At 47.3% G+C, this 18,442-nt stretch overlaps 1 protein-coding gene across 1 annotated transcript in view; it reads left to right on the forward strand.

Moving 5' to 3' along the window:
- Nucleotides 1–18,442, forward strand: part of XRCC5 (X-ray repair cross complementing 5) — a 1,556,689-nt gene that overhangs the window by 1,430,222 nt on the left and 108,025 nt on the right. The gene's annotated exons all lie outside the window — the stretch shown is intronic.

The raw sequence follows: 18,442 nt of genomic DNA on the forward strand, positions 1-18,442 counted from the left end.
ACAAATGGATAGGGCCCTTCAAGGTTGTGGGTAAACTTGGAGAGGTGAACTATCCGGTGGACTTAGGCAACCCAAAGGAGGCTCCCAGAGTCTTTCACACCAACCGTTTGAAGGCTTATGTCTCTAGACCTGACATTGGAGCTCTGCTTCTAGCTTCAGCTCAGGAGGAGGAGGAGAGTGAACCTTTGCCTGACGTCCTCATAGGCTTACCTTTAGATGAGCAAGTGGAAGGTGTTAATCTCTCTTCCAGTGTCACATCTGACCAGCAGGAGGAGTGCAAGTTACTGTTAAATCAGTTTGCCTCCCTGTTCTCACTTTCAACCAGACTTGACCCCTTGGGGCCAGCATGACATACACACTGGTGACTGTTTGCCTGTCAAAGCAGGGGGTACAAAATGTCAGACAATATCAGATCCCACATAAGGAATGAGGTCAACAAAATGCTTGAACTCGGGGTTATAGAGCCCTCTACTAGCCCATGGTCTAGCCCAGTTGTGCTTGTACCAAAGGCAGGATCCCAAGAGTTGAGATTCTGCGTGGACAATAGAGCTCTAAATGCAGTCACCACGACTGATGCCCATCCTTTGGCTGTGACAGACGAGCTAGTGGATAAACTTGGTGCAGCCAAGTAGCTCAGCACATTTGACCTAACGTCAGGCTATTGGCAAATAGCCCTGACAGACCATGCCAAGGAGAAAACTGCATTCTCCACTCCAGCTGGCCTCTCCCAAATCAAGGTGATGCCTTTTGGATTAAAGAATGCACCTGCTGCATTTCAGAGGATGGTCAATCAAGTTCTGAATGGGATGGAGGACATCTGCATGGCATACTTGGATGACATTGCAGTGTTCAGCCCTACATGGAAAGAACATGTTGAACACCTAGGTTATGTATTGCAGGCTCTGGAACAGGCCCATCTGACCATAAAGGCAAGCAAATGTCAAATTGGTCAGAGTTCAGTGGTCTACCTTGGGCATGAGGTAGTAGGAGGTGGAATAAGGCCATTGCCTAGCAAAGTACAAGCTGTACAAAACTGGGCCACCCCTACTACTCAAACCCAAGTAAGAGCCTTCTTAGGTCTCACTGGGTATTAGAGGAACTTCATAGAGAACTATGGGACCATAGCTTCTCCCTTGAATGTCATCTCCTCTCCCAAATTTCCTAAAAAGTTCAGGTGGAATGAGGAGTGCAATCAAGCCTTTGAAGGTCTAAAGAAAGCCCTTTGTCAAGCTCCAGTCCTAAGAGCGTCTGACTATCACCAACCCTTAATTGTACAAACTGATGCTTCTAATGTAGGTATAGGTGCAGTCCTTCGTCAACTGGATGAGAATGGTAGGGAACACCCCATTTGTTTCATCAGAAGGAAGTTAAAGGATCCTGAAACAAGGTGAGCAACAATAGAAAGAGAATGCTTTGCTATTTTGTGGTCACTGAAGAGGTTTAGACCATACTTATATGGATCTACCTTCATCATTCAGACTGACCACCAACCCTTGAGATGGCTGATTAAATGAAAGGGGAAAACCCAAAATTACTCAGATGGTCAATCTGCCTGCAAGGAATTGATTTTTCTATTGAGCACAGAGCAGGAAGTCACCACCAAAATGCTGATGGTCTCTCTAGGATGTTTGTAACCGACTGGAGGTATGAGGTCCATCCAGGAGTTGATTAAATCCTCCTGTCCCTTAGTCTGGGGGGGGGGGAGGGCGCGAGTGTTAGGTAGAATTCTCCTTCTAGGGCTAATTTCCCTCACCTAGTGAGTCCCCCAGCAGCTTTGCTGGATTTCTGCAGTTTATTTTTCCACCTGGTAAGAGTGTACATCCTTTTTTCACTCTTACTTGTGTTTTGGCCTATGTGTTTTTACTCATTGTGTGATCTTGGGCACTGGAGCACACCACTCCAAGTGCCCCTGTTCTTGTATGGGTTACACCGCACCTTCATTGTAGTAAACCAGGGTTGTCTTTTAGACTTCCCTCTGACTCCATTTTCCTGGGGCTGACTACTGTCCCCCAGAGAAAGGTAAAGTTGCCATTTACTTTACATAGTCATTCTTAACACAGACCCAGTACACCCCATCTTACATGGAGTACTGGAAAGGGCTGTGTACCCCTTTGCTGTCTGTACCTCCCTGAGCATTGTTTCGCTCTTTTAACAATTAGACTTGGCTGGTGGCAGTGGTATCTACCCTAACTTTTCTACCGCGATTATATTAGATAAACATGGTACTGTTCTTGGTTATTATATGTTACGCTCACCTGGTTCCCACAGGGGCATCGATCGAGCCCGGACAGCAGCGGCCTCCGCCAATGTGAAGTTTAGGGCAAAGATGGCTGTCTGGACGGACCCACCTAGTCTTGTGTGCTTGACTCGTAGGAATATTCTCCTGTAGATGGAGAAATGGATTTAGTCCCGTGGATTTGAGTGCAGACCCCTCCCCACTGCTCCCGCTCTCCCCGCCGGCCACCTCCGACATTCCCACTTAGTGTCCTCACCTTATGTTTTTAATGGATGAGCTCTCCATCCTGCGTGGCTTGCAGGTGCGCGTAGATACCAGTTACTTCACTGGTTTGGGGTATTGGAGTTCTGGAAGATTATTGTCTCCGGAGTTTACCAAGTTTAAAGAGTTCAATATGTCCAATGCTCACTCTTGCACCCCTTGGTGATTTTGCGGCAACAAATACTGTCTGGAGGTTGCTGGTGGCGTTCAGGTGAGGGTCTGTATCACCCAACACTATCCGGTAAAGTTGCGTGAGTTTAACTTGTTTTTTCCTCCCTTCATAGATGCGGCGTAAGAAGATGCGGCGTATTGAAGGATAATGCCTCCAGTGGTAAAGCAGGTAAGCCTTGTGGTAAAATGATTGTCTTTGTAGTCTCTCTAGACTCCCCTTGCTATTCCTTTGTCTTTTTTCCCCAGGTGTTGAAGATCGCAGAAGAAAATGATGAGTCGAAGAAACTGTGGACTGGTGAGAATGGAGCGGCGCTGCAGCTGCGAAGCAACGCGTGTCGAAGTAATGTCCCTTCAGGCTCAGAATGGTGCAAGATCCTGAATCAGGTAAAGAATTAGATTAATGTCCGTAACCTAACCTCTTCTCCTATTTTCCCCTTTCTTCTAGGCACTCCGGATGCGAGGCGGGCGTGGCAGAAGACTGGATGCAAGGTCGGAGGCACGGTGAGCGTTACGCTGCAGAATGCAGAATAACGCGAAGCGTGTGTTGTAGATCGGGCATGGTTTAAATATCCTCAAAAGTAGTCCCAGGTAAGAAGTCCCTAGAACTACACCTGAGTAAAAAAAAATTGTCCTTGCAGAAAAATAGTCCCTTCCAGGTCTCACGTTGGCCTGGATGCATGTGCAGCATGGTCTGCCTGAGGTAAGTGATGTCTATGAGCCTGGCACCTTAGGCGCCAGGACTGATTCCTACTATGAGCCTGGTGCCTAAGGCGCCAGGACTGAACCCAGATAGCCCCTAGCCGGGGCTTCTGAGGTTTTACTAAATGTCTGGATGCCTGCTTCCGGGGCGGATGGGCTTGGTCCAGATGCCCGGGGGTAGGCATCATGACATTATATTAGCCTCGAACATAAACCCGCTTGACCAAATCGTCTTTCTTTTGGCTCCGGTTGGGTTTATTCGCCATTTATTTTTGTTAAAGTCCTTCTTGTGTTTTACTTTGCGCGGCAAACTAGGTTTGCCTTCTTTGTTCACTGTCTTTTAGCGGCCTTCTGCAGAGAAGCCCTTCTCCTGGCGCCTGGGTGTCTAGGTAGACTGAATGTGGGGAAGGGGTGTAGTCACCCCCTGCACAGGGTATCCTTGAAACCCGAGTCGCACTTTGCCACGATCGGCTGAGGTGGTTGTCCCGGCTGGACAACCCCCCTGCTGCGTGATTGACAGCCAGGCTGTGTGAATGGGGATTTTGCACATAAAAGGCAGGTCTCTTGGGCTAGAAGTGAGAGTCGCCTCTGGAACTACAAGGAACCGAAGAGAAGCGGAAAGAACGACGGCTGCTGCAAGTACCACGTCCCGGTGAAGCCCTGCTGCAGTCCTGAGCTATCTTCCCTTCAACGACTAAGAGGAGATCCAGTCTGGAGTCTTCGTTCCTTGAGCCTGGTGGGGATAACCAGCTCATCTTCTTCAGCCAGAGATCTCCGCCGTGGTCGAAATCCCTGCATACTGCTGTAGTGGTCCAGATAGCCACCTGCTGAGCCTCTCCTGTTTTTAAGGAGCACACCTTTTCGTTGTCGCTGCTGCCGGCTTCATCCCTGTGTGGTGCAGACCCCCTTCAGATGTCGTCCTTCACGACGAAGCTCCAGGAATCGTGGATCTACGGGAAACCAACCGGAACAACTGCCAGGGCACCAGCTGCATCGTTGGAATAAGGTACTGTGTTCTACTCGAGGAAACTGGGTGAATCCCTTTTTCTTCATCTTCAAGGCTCGTCCTTGTCTTCCCTCCTTCTTATAACTTTTGCTTCCGAACATTTGACAACATCCAAGTACTCTTTGGCTACACTGAATCGTGAACTGTCTAACGGTGTGATCTTCGGCACAGGTCTCCGGTGTCACCTAAACCTGGCTCCGACCCTTTGACTTTTGAACTCCGGTTTCTGAGTGTTTCTCAATCCTGTCTGCCTAACCTAAATATTGCCTGTGATTTTTGCCTCCAACTCCCTCTGGGTATCTCGGGTGCTAAGTGTGTTTTTGCCCCGGTAGCATTTCATGTCACAGATACGCGTTTATTTAGAACTGTCAAAAAGTGATTGCAACCGTATCCGCGGTATCGTGTTTTGTGCATAACACTGGTTCATTCAAACACAGGGTACTTACCTTGAGACTTACTATACAAAGAGAATTGGTTAGTTGTATAATATTTAACGTGTGGTTTTCTTTACAGTTTAATAGAGGTGTTGTGTTTATAACTGATGGTTTAACCTCTTTAGTGCCAAGGACGAGCTATCTCGTCCTTGGGATTACCTCCCTGTTGCCAAGGACGAGATAGTTCGTCCTTTCAGGCACTCAGGGGTCGCACAAAACTGTAATACAACCCCCGGCCTATGTGAGGTGGAGGTCCCCCTCACTGCCAGGGGGCTGGACTATCTTCAGTTTCACGTCGGCGTGCGTAAAGCATGTCGGCGTGAAACCGAAAGTAAAATCACTGCAGCAGCTGTTTTCGGCTGCTGCAGTGAAAGAAAGAAGGTAAGAGACCTTCTTTCTCCACGTCGATCTCCGCCTGTATTTCAAGTCGGAGATCGAGGCAGGTATCGTTGGAAAGGGGAGGTCCTCCCCTTTCCAACGATACCCATTTTGTGGCATTGCTGCCTGTGGATCGGGCGCAGGGCGCGCAATCCGTGGGCAGCAATGTCACCGGATCAATGCAGATCCGTTTGTGACGTGGGGGGCTGCTTACTAGGTAACCGGCCCCCTTCCCCCGTGGCCCCAAAGCATGGGGCCACAGCGCCAGATACCCCTGGGGGCAGATGATCACTGCCCCCAGGGGTGAAAAAGGAAAAAAAAGAAAACATTTGAGGGAAGGGGGGGAGGTGGGAAGGGGTTTCGGGCCTTGGGGCCCACTGGGCCACCAGGAACAGATGAAAAAGTGGTGTCCTTGGAAAAGGGAGGTTCTCCCCTTTCCAAGGACACCACTTATATGACGCATTGTTGGTCACGGATCAGCATGGGGGCACATATGTGCACAACCCTGGGGCAGATGGCTGATCATCTGCCCCCAGGGAAGGGGGGGCAAAAAAATAATAAAAACAATTATAAATAGAATGGGGGTGGGGGTTTGGAATTTTTTTTTGCCCCCATCAAATGGTGGTGGCCTTTCCCCTCCCACACCAAGTGGAAAGGGGGGGCACCCATTGTAGCCCTCCTTGGGGGCAGATTTATGCCCCCAGGCGAGAGCACATGAGGTGGCCTCCCATCCAATTGGGGGTTGGGGGGAAAGGGCACCAGGAATTAGTGTGCAGGCCCCCCAAAGGATGGGGCCTGCAGGTTAGGCCCACCTCGGGGCAGATGGCTGATCATCTGACCCCAGGGAAGGGGGCAAAACAAAAAATGAAAATAACGAAAGGGAATGTTGGGTGGGATTGGGGGGGTCACTAGCCACCAGGGATAGATTTTACAGAAATGGGGGGTGGCCCTCTCCCCCTCACCCCAAGGGGAAATGGGGGCAGATATCTGCTCCTAGGAAGGGGCATCTGACCCCAGGGAGGGCTGCATGAGATGCCCCCCTCTTATCTGCCCCCAGGGAGGGCTGAATGAGATGCCCCCCCTGCATTTGGTGTGGGGGGGTAGAGGGTCACCCCCCATTATATTAGAAAATTACCTGGCGGTTTAGGGTGCCCCTCAGCCCGCCCTAAAGTGTAGTGTACCATTTTCCATTTTTTTCCTTTGTTTACGAAACTTGCCTTGGCGCAGAGGGTCACATTGGTGTGCCAATCTGGCGGGGGAGGCCCAAACCTTACTGCCCCACCCACTGGGGGGCCTGTCCCACCATTTTTGGGGGCCCTCTCCCCCTCACCCCGAATGGAGGGGGGGTGTACCTCACGCAGCCGTTTGGAGGAGGCCCAGGGAGGCATGCATGAGGTGCCCCCGCCACCCATTTGGGGTGAGGGGGGAGAGGGCCCCCAAAAATGGTGGTACAGGCCCCCCAGTGGGTGGCACAAAAGGAAAAGGGTAACCCATTGGTAACCCCAAGCCTTTGCCACTGACCATTTTGTTCATGTGGGCAACCTACAGATTTGGGCCTAGGGTGTCAATGCCAGCAAGGAAAACAAGGAACCCCATGCATTTCCCAAAAGAGGACACCCGTGGGAATGCACAGAGGTCTGACTTGCGCAAAGCGGCCCAGAATCTACTACCGAGAACCCCCGGCAATGTCCAAATTTGGGGTTAAAAAACACAATTTCCAGATATTTCACTCTACTCAAACCACCGAAACACGCCGCCAACAACAGATGTCATACCTTCCCGCGTTCCCACAGCTGTCCTAAAGAAAATGGTACCTCACATGTGTGGGTTCACCAATCTAGCAGCAAAGGGAAAAGGCTAACCCACTGGTAACCACAAAAGGGTTTGGGGAGATAACCTACAGATTTGGGCATAGGGTGTCCAAGCCACCAAGGAAAACTGGGAACCCCATGCATTTCTGAAAAGAGGGCACCAGTAGGAATCCACAGAGGTCCAACTTGCGTGACGCGGACCAGAATGTTTTACCCAGAACCCCTGACAAAGTGAAAAATGTGGGGTTTTTCCCACATTTCGGACTTTGCGGGGGTCTCTGGGTAATAAATCCTGTGGCGATTTGCCCAAATTATACCTCTGTGGATTCCAACGGGTGTCCTCTTTTCGGATATGTATGGGGTTCCCTGTTTTCCTTGGTGGCTTGGACACCCGAGGCCCATACCTGTATGTTGTGCCGGTCGGCAGAGCGTCTGACATTCTGGTCTGAAAACAGACTTGGGGTTACTTGTGTTTTGGTTTTTCCCCTTGGCTGCCAGGCAGCTGGACCCACACATGTGAGGTACCGTTTTCATCGGGACACCTCTGGGAACGCGGGATGGTAGGCCATGTGTTGTGTTTGTGTGGTTTTCATAACGTTTTGACCCATTTGCTGGTGCCCTTTGTCACACAACCCTTTCATTTCCCAAATGTGACCTACATTTAGTCGCTGCTTTAGGCACCATACTCTTTTGAAACCTGCACAAGTCACCTACCCTTGAAATGGTCTGCCTGTACTCTTTCAAAAAATGTATGCTTGCCGTTCCTCACCACATTGGTTTTCCCGATTTACACATGCTAAGTGCGTCTTTTCAGGCTGTGAGTGTAAAACTCCTGTGTACCATGGCTCAGTGTTTGGCTTGTGGTATTGCTTGTTTTGTAAAACACTACAAAAAATGTGTGCTCTCCTAACTGCAAGAGTCAGGGGAATGTGGCGGAGCGTTGGTTTTCTCAAAATTCATAGAAGCCATTGCCTTACCAAGCCAACCATGTCCAACACATACCATTTTTTTTGGTCATTTTCCCGCTTTTCCCCCAATCTATGGCAGTTTCCCCTAACTAGTTGTTGCCTGACCTACGCAAATCACCCCTTCCTAAACTTGGAATTTTGTCTACTCTTCAGAAATATATGCCTTTCTGTCCTCCAATTCGGCTTTCCTACCCTTTTCTCCCATTCCGTCCATGAATGTCCAATTGGCAAAAATCGCCAAAATCGCCTACCTCTCACAAACTGTTGATAACCACATAACAATAATTTTCTTTCGTTTCCACTCAAACTGTTCTTGAAAGCCAGGAAATCGGGGAACTCAGCACAGCAAACCATTAGTTCCTAGCTCCTACAAGGAAAAAACCACAGGCTTCTTTGTACATCATTTTATTGGCATTTTTAGAAAAAACCCAAACTTTGCCCTTTTTGCTTATTTTCTCTCACCCCCTACAGCAACCTAGGATTCCTGGGTGGCGTTACGACCGCCTACATGTCAGAAAAAAGGAGCCAAATTTGCCCGAGATAGCTCATGTAACAAAAAGGGTACAACCCATTGAATGGCCACATACCGAAATCACCAAAAAAGGCCCTGGAACTGGGGGGGGAAATACCCATGGCAGTTAAAGGGTTAAAAATAAATGTACTTATATTTTTTACCTGAAATCTTGAGTCAGTGTTTGCTTGAGTCAAAGTAATTGTGGTCCCTTTGTGTAATCTCTGCTACTGCTCATATACTCTTGAGATAAGCCTGGCTGCTCTGCTACTGCTACCACTATAACTTGTAGTATGCGCTTGTACCAAAAGTGAAACTTGTATTGCCACCTGTAGTCTTAATCAGGTGTAGTGGTCCCTAAGGGCACTGCACAGGATTCTGCCTAACACTTGGCAGAAGCCTGACAAAAGGGCGAACAAAGGATCCCTGACCTGGGTTAGGAGTTTAGAGAAATACACGAGAAATAATTTATATAAAAGTTCTGGCAAATAAAACCTACCAGAGTAAAGTTAATATAAAAATAAACCGGTGGTATGTTAGAGGCTGTCAGTAAATGTGGTAGCCTCGAACAATGGGAAAATCCCATATGGAAATATTTGCGGTCGAATATTTTTGGTAGTAACCACTGCCACCAGCCAGAAACTTTTGAGAGAGGAACTGTATGGGACCCTCTCGAAAATGAACATAAGGGAAAAACTGTTAACCCTTGCCAGTACCTCCATAGTAAGATGGGTTGTACTGGTTTTGTTCATCAAGGATTGACTAGTAAAGTGAATGGGGACTTTATATGCCCTGGGAGACAGTAGTCAGTCCCAGGGTATGGAGTCTATGTTTGGGGGTCGCTACGACACACCTGGGTGCTGTGTAACACATGTGGATAAAGATGGTTCCTATGGGGGTGAGATAAACCCCGTAGACATTAAACACAAAAAATAGCCTAGAACACACATAGCAAATACGCCTAAGAGTGGGAAAAAGAGTCACACTCTTAGCAGGAGAAGAAAACAAACCCTTCAAATCCAGCAAAACTGCTGGGGGACTCTATAGGTAAGGGAAATTAGCCATGGAATGAGAATTCTCCCTAACATGGACAGCACTTTTTCCACAAGCTGGGAGCTATGTCAGAGGCAGCTGCTGGATCAGTGCAGCCTGGCATTGGCATTGTGCAAAGTCCTCTCCTGTAGGCCCCAAAGCTGCCGAAGATGTTGCGAACGTCTTTGAGCCTGTCTGGGCCATGCTAGAGCCGGTGAAGGACAGAGGAGGGGGGCCATTTTCGCTGTCTGCCGTCTGGGGGACCAACGGGAGGGCATCAGAGCAGTTCTGGCTCAGATCACATGCTGCCGCCACCTGCTTCCCAAGTAGCCTGAAGAGAGGCCTACCAATCTTCTTATCCCGAGGAGCTGAAGGTGGGATATTGTAGAGGTGAGGTGTGGTCCTTCGGTAGGAGCGTGGTGGGAGGCAGACAAGGGCGTCAAATTTCATTTGAGATTCTGTGATTCTAAGAGCCCCGCAGCAAATCAGGGGAAAAGGGGAAATAAGGGGAAAAATTTGGTTCTAAAACCAAACAAAAACATGGGTGCTTCTTTCAGTGCTGTGTGGTGCCTTGCACTTGTGTATGGCACTCATTGTCTGTGGTGATGTGGCAAAAAGGTGTGATGGCACTATAGACAGACTGGTGATAGTGTGGGTCTCAAAATGTTCAGTCATCCCGCCTGAGGGTGTGTCTACAGCCCATAGTCCATTGATTGATTGATTTGTTATTTATTATGCACCTATACACAAGTGTTTCCAGGTGCAACAAGGCAAGGGAGGAGGAACAAAGGGAGGACAAGACAAACGATCTTACTTGGCATACCGTCATTTAGATCATGCATGTGCGCAACAAGAAGTGCAGAGGAGAAGGTAAAGGGAGAAATGCACCTAGAGCAGCAGGTCCCTCAGTTAAGTGCAGGGAAGGCATGGGGCAATCTCAGCCCAGTAGAACAAGGTAACCAGGCAGCAATGCAATTTTGGCCAGGCGGCAAGTGCATGGGGACTGGTCGGGGGGGCTTGTGTCCTGTAAGACTCAGAGGACACTGAGCAACGAGTCAGCAGACGGAGCAGGAGCAAGGGTAGTTTAGCAGGGCAGAGGGAGCGAGAAAGAAGAGGAGAAAAGGAAGGTCTTAAGGAGCTTCTGGGAATTTAAGGAGATCAATCTCAAGGCGCAGAGAGGCAGGTAGGCCCTTCGAGAGGTAGGCACCTGCAGAGGAGAGAGAGAGATCTACCCCCATTCTTTTCTTGGAGATGTGACTCACCCGCAGATAATTAGAGCTATATGAGCAAAGAGCTCTAGGAGGAAGGTACTTAGGAAGATAGAGTTGAAGGTAGTAAGGGCCACGGCCCCAGAAAGCCTTGTGGGTCATGCAGAGGGTCTTAAACTTGATCCTTGCAACCACCGGGAGCCAGTAGAGGGATTTCAGGGCCGGAGAGATGCTGTCCCTGGGCTTGAGGCCAAGGATAAGTCTTGCAGTCCTTTTCTGGATGAGTTGAAGGGGGCGAAGATTAGATTTAGGCAGTGTGAGAAAGAGGCTGTTGCAGTAGTCCAGCCTAGAGAGAACCAGGGCTCTTGAGACAGTGAGCTTCTGGGGGAAGGTGAAAAATGGGAGAACACCTCTGATGAGGTGCAGCTAGAAATTGGCCTTCTTGGCAAGGTCTGAGATGTGTGGAGAGAAGGAGAGAGTGGAGTGGAAGATGACCCCAAGGTTTTTTTTACTCACAAGAGGGTGAGGGCAGAGGGCCCAGGGAGGTTGGCCAGAGAGAGAGGAAAAGCACGAGCAGGGGTCCCAATGAGAAGGATCTCAATCTTACTGCCATTAAGGCAGAGATGGTGAGGCACACCATGCCTCAATAGTGGATAGACAGTTGGGTATGAGCGAGGAGATGGAGGAGGCAGAGGGTAGCCTGAAAGAGAGTTGCGTGTCATCCATATAACACTGAAAGTAAGAGGAAAAGGTAGATATCAGGAGGGCCAAAGGGGCCAAATAAACATTGAAGAGCCAGGGGGAGCGGATAGAACCCTGGGGAAAACCACATGTGGAGATAGAAGTGGTGGAGTGGAAGGACCCAAGATGAACCTGGGAACGTCGGTCCAGGAGGAAGGTCAGCCACACCAGAGCCTGATTCGTGATGCCCAGGGTCTCGCAGAGACGAGTAATCAGGATGTTGTGGTTGACCATGCCAAATGCAGAGGAAAGATCAAGGAGAATGAGGTCAGAGGGAGAGCTAGAGTCAAGATTAGAGAGCAGATCATCAAAGGTGCGCAGGAGTGCAGTTTCTGTGCCTCTGGCTGCTCTGAACCAACAGATTCTGTGTGGAGGGTTAGCTGGTAGATAGCCAGCTTCTTCGGGAGTTTGCCCAGGAAAGGAGTGATAGAGATCGGATGATAGTTTGCCAGAATGGAGGGGTCAGCAGAAGGCTTTTTTAATAGGGGGTGCACATGGGAGTGCTTGAGAAGAAAGGGGAAAGATCCAGTAGACAAGGAGTGATTACAGAAATCAGCCAAGGCTGAGCGAGGGAACCAATGTTGTCCTTGATGCTTCTGGAGCAGCAGGGGGGCACCTGTTTGGATGAGACTTTCATGGACCGGATTTGTCTCGTAACATCATCAGGTGTTAGAGTAGAGAGGGAGGAGAGAAGGAGAGGCGGGGGCGGCCAGGGAGGGCATCAGAGAGTTAGAGGCGGCGAGTGTGGACAGGATGTCCTAGGTTTTAGTGGTGAAATGAGAAGCCAGAGCCGTGCAGAGGGTCAGGGAAGTGTAAGTGTTTTCAACCCAGCACTCCACCTAAGTCAATACCTAGCGTGAGATGCCCAGCTGGAACCCTTAATTATATATTTTTACGTCTAAAGCTTTTTTATTTCTGAATGATGCACCCTTATATCACGCCCCTCTCTTTGAATCCCCCCCGGTCTCACTGAACCAAGAAGTAGGTTGTTTTGCAAAGTTAAAAGATTTATTTTATGAATTGAATATATATATCACACTTTTATGAATGTGAACAATATCACACTATTAATATTTATACAATAATCAGCAATGGGTGATATTACAATAATCAACAATCTCTTTAATCAATAGGAGTGTGGGTGAGAAGAATAATGTAGCATACAATAAAACTTTGTGTGGGTTCAATGAAATGCAATGATAGGAAATTAATGCAACACAGAAATAAAACTTGATATGAATTCAATCAAATGCAATGTAATCACTCTTTCCCCCTGGTCTACTCAATCCCCCCTAATATGCAATATAGAGATGGAAGGAGAGAAAACAGTTTTCAGGAATAAACACTCTACAAAAGCAGTTTCAATCCCAATTCCCCCAGCAAGCTTGAGAGAAACCGGAATGATTTTTAAACAGGTCAAATGCTTTTGAATGTGGCTTGAAATGAATGGGAAAAACACTGAAATAATGACTTTAAATCACTAAATGGGATTCAGTGGGAGCTGCTTTGGATAGTTCCAGGTAGACACTAGTACTGATGTTTGAATGACTGGCAGATAGGAAACTGAATTCAGAGGTTGAGTGCAAGAAATGGCTATTTTACATGGGATGAAATTGAGCCAAATGCAGAATCGCGGCAAACTTTTCTGCGCGCGTTAAGCGCGATTGCAGCAAAACTATGAGTAGTTGAAATGTACGGTTCAGAAGTCATGAAGGTTTTAGTAAAGGTCGATTTTTCTGAAAAAGAGACAAGATTTCAAATGAAAGATGCGCTTTTGAAGATTACAAACAAGGATTGGCTTTACACTAAGGGGCTATGAAGATGCGAGATACCAACAGTACAGGCACCAGTCCAGAGGCGCCTCTGTCTGATCTTTACCCGCTGCGACACTTGCCTTTCTTCAGCAACTATATTAGCGCAAAGATGATTTATCACTACAATTATCACAGGACTATATGGATGAAAGAAAGATTCAGGACAGACAACAGAGTTTCTACAATGCAGTCTGGATATGATAGAATGGGTTGGATAGGATTACTTAAGACTAAGAGATTGACTATGGACAGTTCTATGCTAAATACTTACAACTATGGTTTTGGACTAGGCCCGTCAGGATCTGGTCAAAGGGTTTTGGACTGGAATTCGGCTCGCCCACCAGACAGGATTCAGGCGCTTGGTTCTGCACTCAGCAAGGCACTCTGGTCTCTGCACGGCCCCTTGGACTGGATCTGACGGGTTGGTTCTGGGTTACAGCTCTGCTCTACTGGTTTGGATCTCTGGGTTCTAGCAAGAGTTCTTGGCAAGAAGCAGAAAAACAGCACAGCCCGGCTGTTGAATTTGTTGGGGCCCCTTGGAAGTTTGGGGTTAAAATCAGGTTGCAAGATTTTTTAAAGGCCAGCTGAGAAGGGTTCAGCTTTGGATTGGGCCTTCTGCTTTAGTGTTCTGGAGTCTTGATCTGGGTTCTTCCTGCAGAGCACTTCGCCAGTAAATCAGTTGATGGGTGAATGTGTGTCCTTTTCTAGGTCCTCATCAGTCCCTATGTATGTATTTCCCAAAGGGGTGGATAGGCTGATTATACCAAGCCCGCCCTCTAGGAAACTTATTGCTCAAACTATTCCCTCTCTCCTGATTTGAGAAGGAAACCAGAGTGTCATGATGTGTCATGATGACGCTGTGTTTATGGTCCAGGGAAATACCTCCCCTTTGTTTCTACACAGAAAATATATTTTCCATAAAATGCATATTTATAATATCACCAACTTGCTAATAATACATATTTACATTACAGATTAAATAAGGCACGTATCTGTCCAAGTCCCATCTTCCTAAGAGTTTTGGTTCACAAATGACATTTTTTCGTGCTTTTGGTTGGTTACCCAGTGTCAGATCTGTATTATTTTTTCCACATACATGCGCATAACATCTGGGCATATTCCTGTAAATTTAAATATTCCTAGCATTATCACAATTGCTACAATATCAACATTTCAATGTTCGAGTCTCTGAATATCGCACAGATTCCAGAGTGGTTTTAAACAGTGAGCAACATTTTCATTTTAACACCCTATAAATTCCACATTTTTACCAGTTTGGCACCGTTTTCTATGAGTCTTTTTCTCAAAACTATATTTTCTACTGTTCCAGATACACATTTCAGTCTAGCCCCGCCTCCAAGGTTTGGCTGAGCCAAGAGCAACCTGAGCCTCTTCCTGCCAGCAGCTGGTTTCTTTTGATGCCCAAATTTGCATTTCCTTTAAGTCAAGGGAGTCTTTTGTCTCCTGTCAGAGCAACAGGCCAAAGTCCTCCTCCCAATCCTTTCACAACTCCCTGCCAGTTCCTCAGCAGAGAGCAGGGGGGAAGATTCCTTTGTTTGGGAGAAGCTGTGGAATCTCTTTGAAGCCCAGTGTGGCTGGCTTTAACTCATTTTTAAAACAATGTTTAAAATAGTCTTTTTCTAAAATACAATTTACATTTTTAACAAATATCCACAAATCTCTTAATTCCAGCCTTTTTAAACATAAAGATTGAATTGTATCACCTATATTGCTTTTGATGGGAAGTCTCTTCTTTTCCATACTTTGATTTTAATGTACAAGTTTAAACTGACAGGTTAAGGAAATGCCAGCTTCTGACACTGGCGAGTAGCGGTACTGCGCCCATTTCTGACATATTTTTCCCATGCAAGCATCTTTGAATGTGGATTTTCTTCTGATAAAATGTGCTTCTGCTGACATTGTGCTTAAATGGATTCTTTAAATAAAGTGATGTTTAACTCCCAACAAGGAGGTTGGATCTTTTGTGATGTTTGAGGATCATTATTTTGCAAATTTAACAGCCAAGGGAAAATCAGATTTTTAAAGCAGTCCTGTGTTTCCCTTGCAATGCAGCATTGCTTTTTCAAGTAGTTTCATTTTACTCTGTGGGCAGCCAATGATAGGTTTTGGCAGTGGTCTCCTGTGTTACCACTGACCTAGGCAACATGGATTGGCGGCCAATTTTTCAGGTTTTCCTGCGCACTTCTCTGAGATTTTTTGCGTATAGATCTTTTTGGTGGCCATCCTGTTATTTTTGATGAAAACAGCATACAGTGATGTTGCAGGGCATAGACTAGTGGGTTAGAACATCCCTCAAGCCCCCCTCTTGCGATTTGGCATTGATCGTCCATCAATGGGAAGTCGCAAGACTGGGATGATCAGTCCCTTTTCTTTTGGTTCCAAAAATGGCAAAGTTCATCATCTTTTCCTCCATCAGGGGTGGATCGACCGGTTCTCCTAGCTCAGTCCTGACGTGAGTATTGAGCAATACTCTGGGCCCCTTGGATCTTTCTCCCGGTCCCTGGGTAGTCCTCCTTGGTTTTCGTCTCCATGGTTTCCAATCAAAACTATGGTTTCCCATCCTAGGATGACAAAGCAAAAGCATATTTGTAGACATTTCCCTGCCACTATTAATGTAGTGGGGCGGACACATACATTTTGATAAATCAGGACACATTTTTCTTATTGTAGGTTATTGACTATATATGGAATGTTTTATAATTGGAATTCTAGGGAGCTGGAATGACCCCCTCTGGGGTTCCCGAAGACTCCTCCAGTTGCTGCAGTGTGTGCCTAGGATGGCAACACTTTAGTTGGTTAATATGGACCCACTTATCTTCCCCTTCTGCCAGACTGCCTTTGGGGGATGCAGATTTTGTAGGCGACTGGTGAGATTTTGTCTAAAATTTCAAAAGTACCCCTCCAGCTAGGCAAAAATGTGCGCTGTATGGCCTGGTTCCTTTGGAAATTGTAGAAGTAGACCCGGTCTCCAACATTGTATTCTTTTCTGGTCGTCTTTAAGTCATAGTGGGTCTTCATCAAATCTAGAGATCTCTCTAGATTTTGCTGAGCATAGGCAAAAGCATGTTGAAGGTGTTTTCTTAGATTTTCAACATACTCATGAGTTGTGGAGGCATTGATCAATGTCTGCTCTTGGGTTCTGTAGAGCAGATGCTGGGGAAGCACCATCCTGTGTCCAGTCATCAGCTCAAACGGGGACATTTTAGTTGCAGATGAAGGGGTAGATCTGATGGCCATTGGGACAAGAGGTAATCGAATATCCCAACTTGGCCCAGAATCTGCCACAAACTTTTTTAATATGCTCACAATTGTTTTGTTGTATCTCTTTACTGTACCACTAGAGGCTAGCTGGTAAGCAATGTATAGCTTCCTTTTGACCCCAAGTATCTCCCAAATCTTTGTCATTACTTCGCTAGTGAAATGGCTACCTCGGTCTGACTCGATCCTTTGGGGTAGTCCAAAACGCGAAAAGATGTGGTTGATCATCAGGGCAGCTGCTATTTCTGCCTTGCAGTTTGGGGCTGGGAGACATTCCACCCATTTAGTAAACAAGCATGTCACCGTCAACATGTACTTGTTCCCCCTAGAGGAGCGAATCACGGGCCCGATATAGTCGACTTGTAAATTTGACCAAGGCAGTGTCATCCTCCTCTTTTGGAGAGGCGCACGGTGTGTGAGGGATGTTGGCTGAAATTGTGCACACACAAGACACCCCTTCAAGTATTGGTCGAGGTCCTGCCCCATGTGTGGCCAGTATGCAACCTCTCAAGATTTCAAGTGTTGTATGAAACCCCCTATGACCGGCTGTGGCCGCATCATGGGCGTGACTTAACATCAGGCTTTGCAATGATGTAGGGACCACCCACAGATCATGGCCAGCTAGGGATTTCCTCACCAACAAACCGTCTTGGATTCGGAACATTTTTGGACATTTCATCAACACTCTGAGGTCCTCTTTCCCTATGCAATCGGTTTCCATCAGGGGAAAGTTCTCAGGGTCCTCAAGGTGTTGATAAAACTTACCAATTACTGAATCCCCTTTTTGAGCCGTAATCAAATCAGCATCTGGGGTCTCCATACTCCATTGTGCAGTTGAGAGTTCCTTGTGAGCATTTGTCTGGGACCTAGTGATAGCAGTGGTCTGGATTTCCCCCAACAGGGACTCGATCTCAAGTAGATCCCCTTGGGTGGCTCCGGTTTTGGCCAGCTGATCAGCTAGGTCATTTCCAGTTTTCTCTGGTCCCCCTACCTTGGAATGACCCCAGTAGATGGTCATCCCATTCGAGGTGACCAGATCTCAATGTTTTTAATTAATTTCCCATGTTTCAAGGGTTTATTATTAGCACTTAACATGCCTCTGGTTTTCCAGTTAACCAGGTGCTCCACAAACCCGTTCCGTACATAATCCGAATATCTGATTATGAACAATTCGTGGAGGTGATGTTGGACAGCAGTGAGGATGGCTTGATGCACAGCCATCAGCTCTGCCACTTGACTACTTCGGGGACCAATCTTGTACCCAGCGGAGGGTTCTGGGCACTCATTCACCCATGCATTCCCTACGCCGGCCACAAGTTCTTTTTCCCCGTTGTTGTCAACATGGTAAGAGCATCCATCCACATAGACAGTGGGCATTCCCTCACACTTGTCTTCTTCAAAGACTTTGTGTGGGGAATTAAGGTATGCCTCCATGTTGTCCTTGATTTTTAGACTCTCGTCCTCAAAACAGTTTTCTCTGGCACAATCATGCAAGTCAGCCAGACCTTGCGCGAGGGAACTCTTCTTGTTTTGGCCATATCTGACCTCCACAGGAAAGCCTTGCATTGACAGAATCCAGGAAGCAATTCGGAATTGCTCACATTCCCGGCCCTGGTCCTGTCACTTTGAAGATATTGCAGAGGCTGGTGTGGAGTCTCCACTATGATGTGTTCACCCTGGATAAACGGGTGGTCATTCTTCAATGCCCACACCGTTGCCAGGAGTGCCTTCTCACAATCGTTGAATTGTTCCTCCACAGAGGATAAAGTTTTACTCGCATAGGAGATTACTTTATTGACCTTGTCATGCTTTTGTTATAATACTGCAGTCAAGCATGTATTAGAGAACCCTGTCTCCAAGAAGAACTCCTTGTTTTTGACAGGGTAAACTAGG

This window comes from Ambystoma mexicanum, chromosome 9 (assembly GCF_040938575.1).
Source record: "Ambystoma mexicanum isolate Mex_15411 chromosome 9, UKY_AmexF1_1, whole genome shotgun sequence".
In the NCBI taxonomy this organism is placed as follows: Eukaryota; Metazoa; Chordata; class Amphibia; order Caudata; family Ambystomatidae; genus Ambystoma; species Ambystoma mexicanum.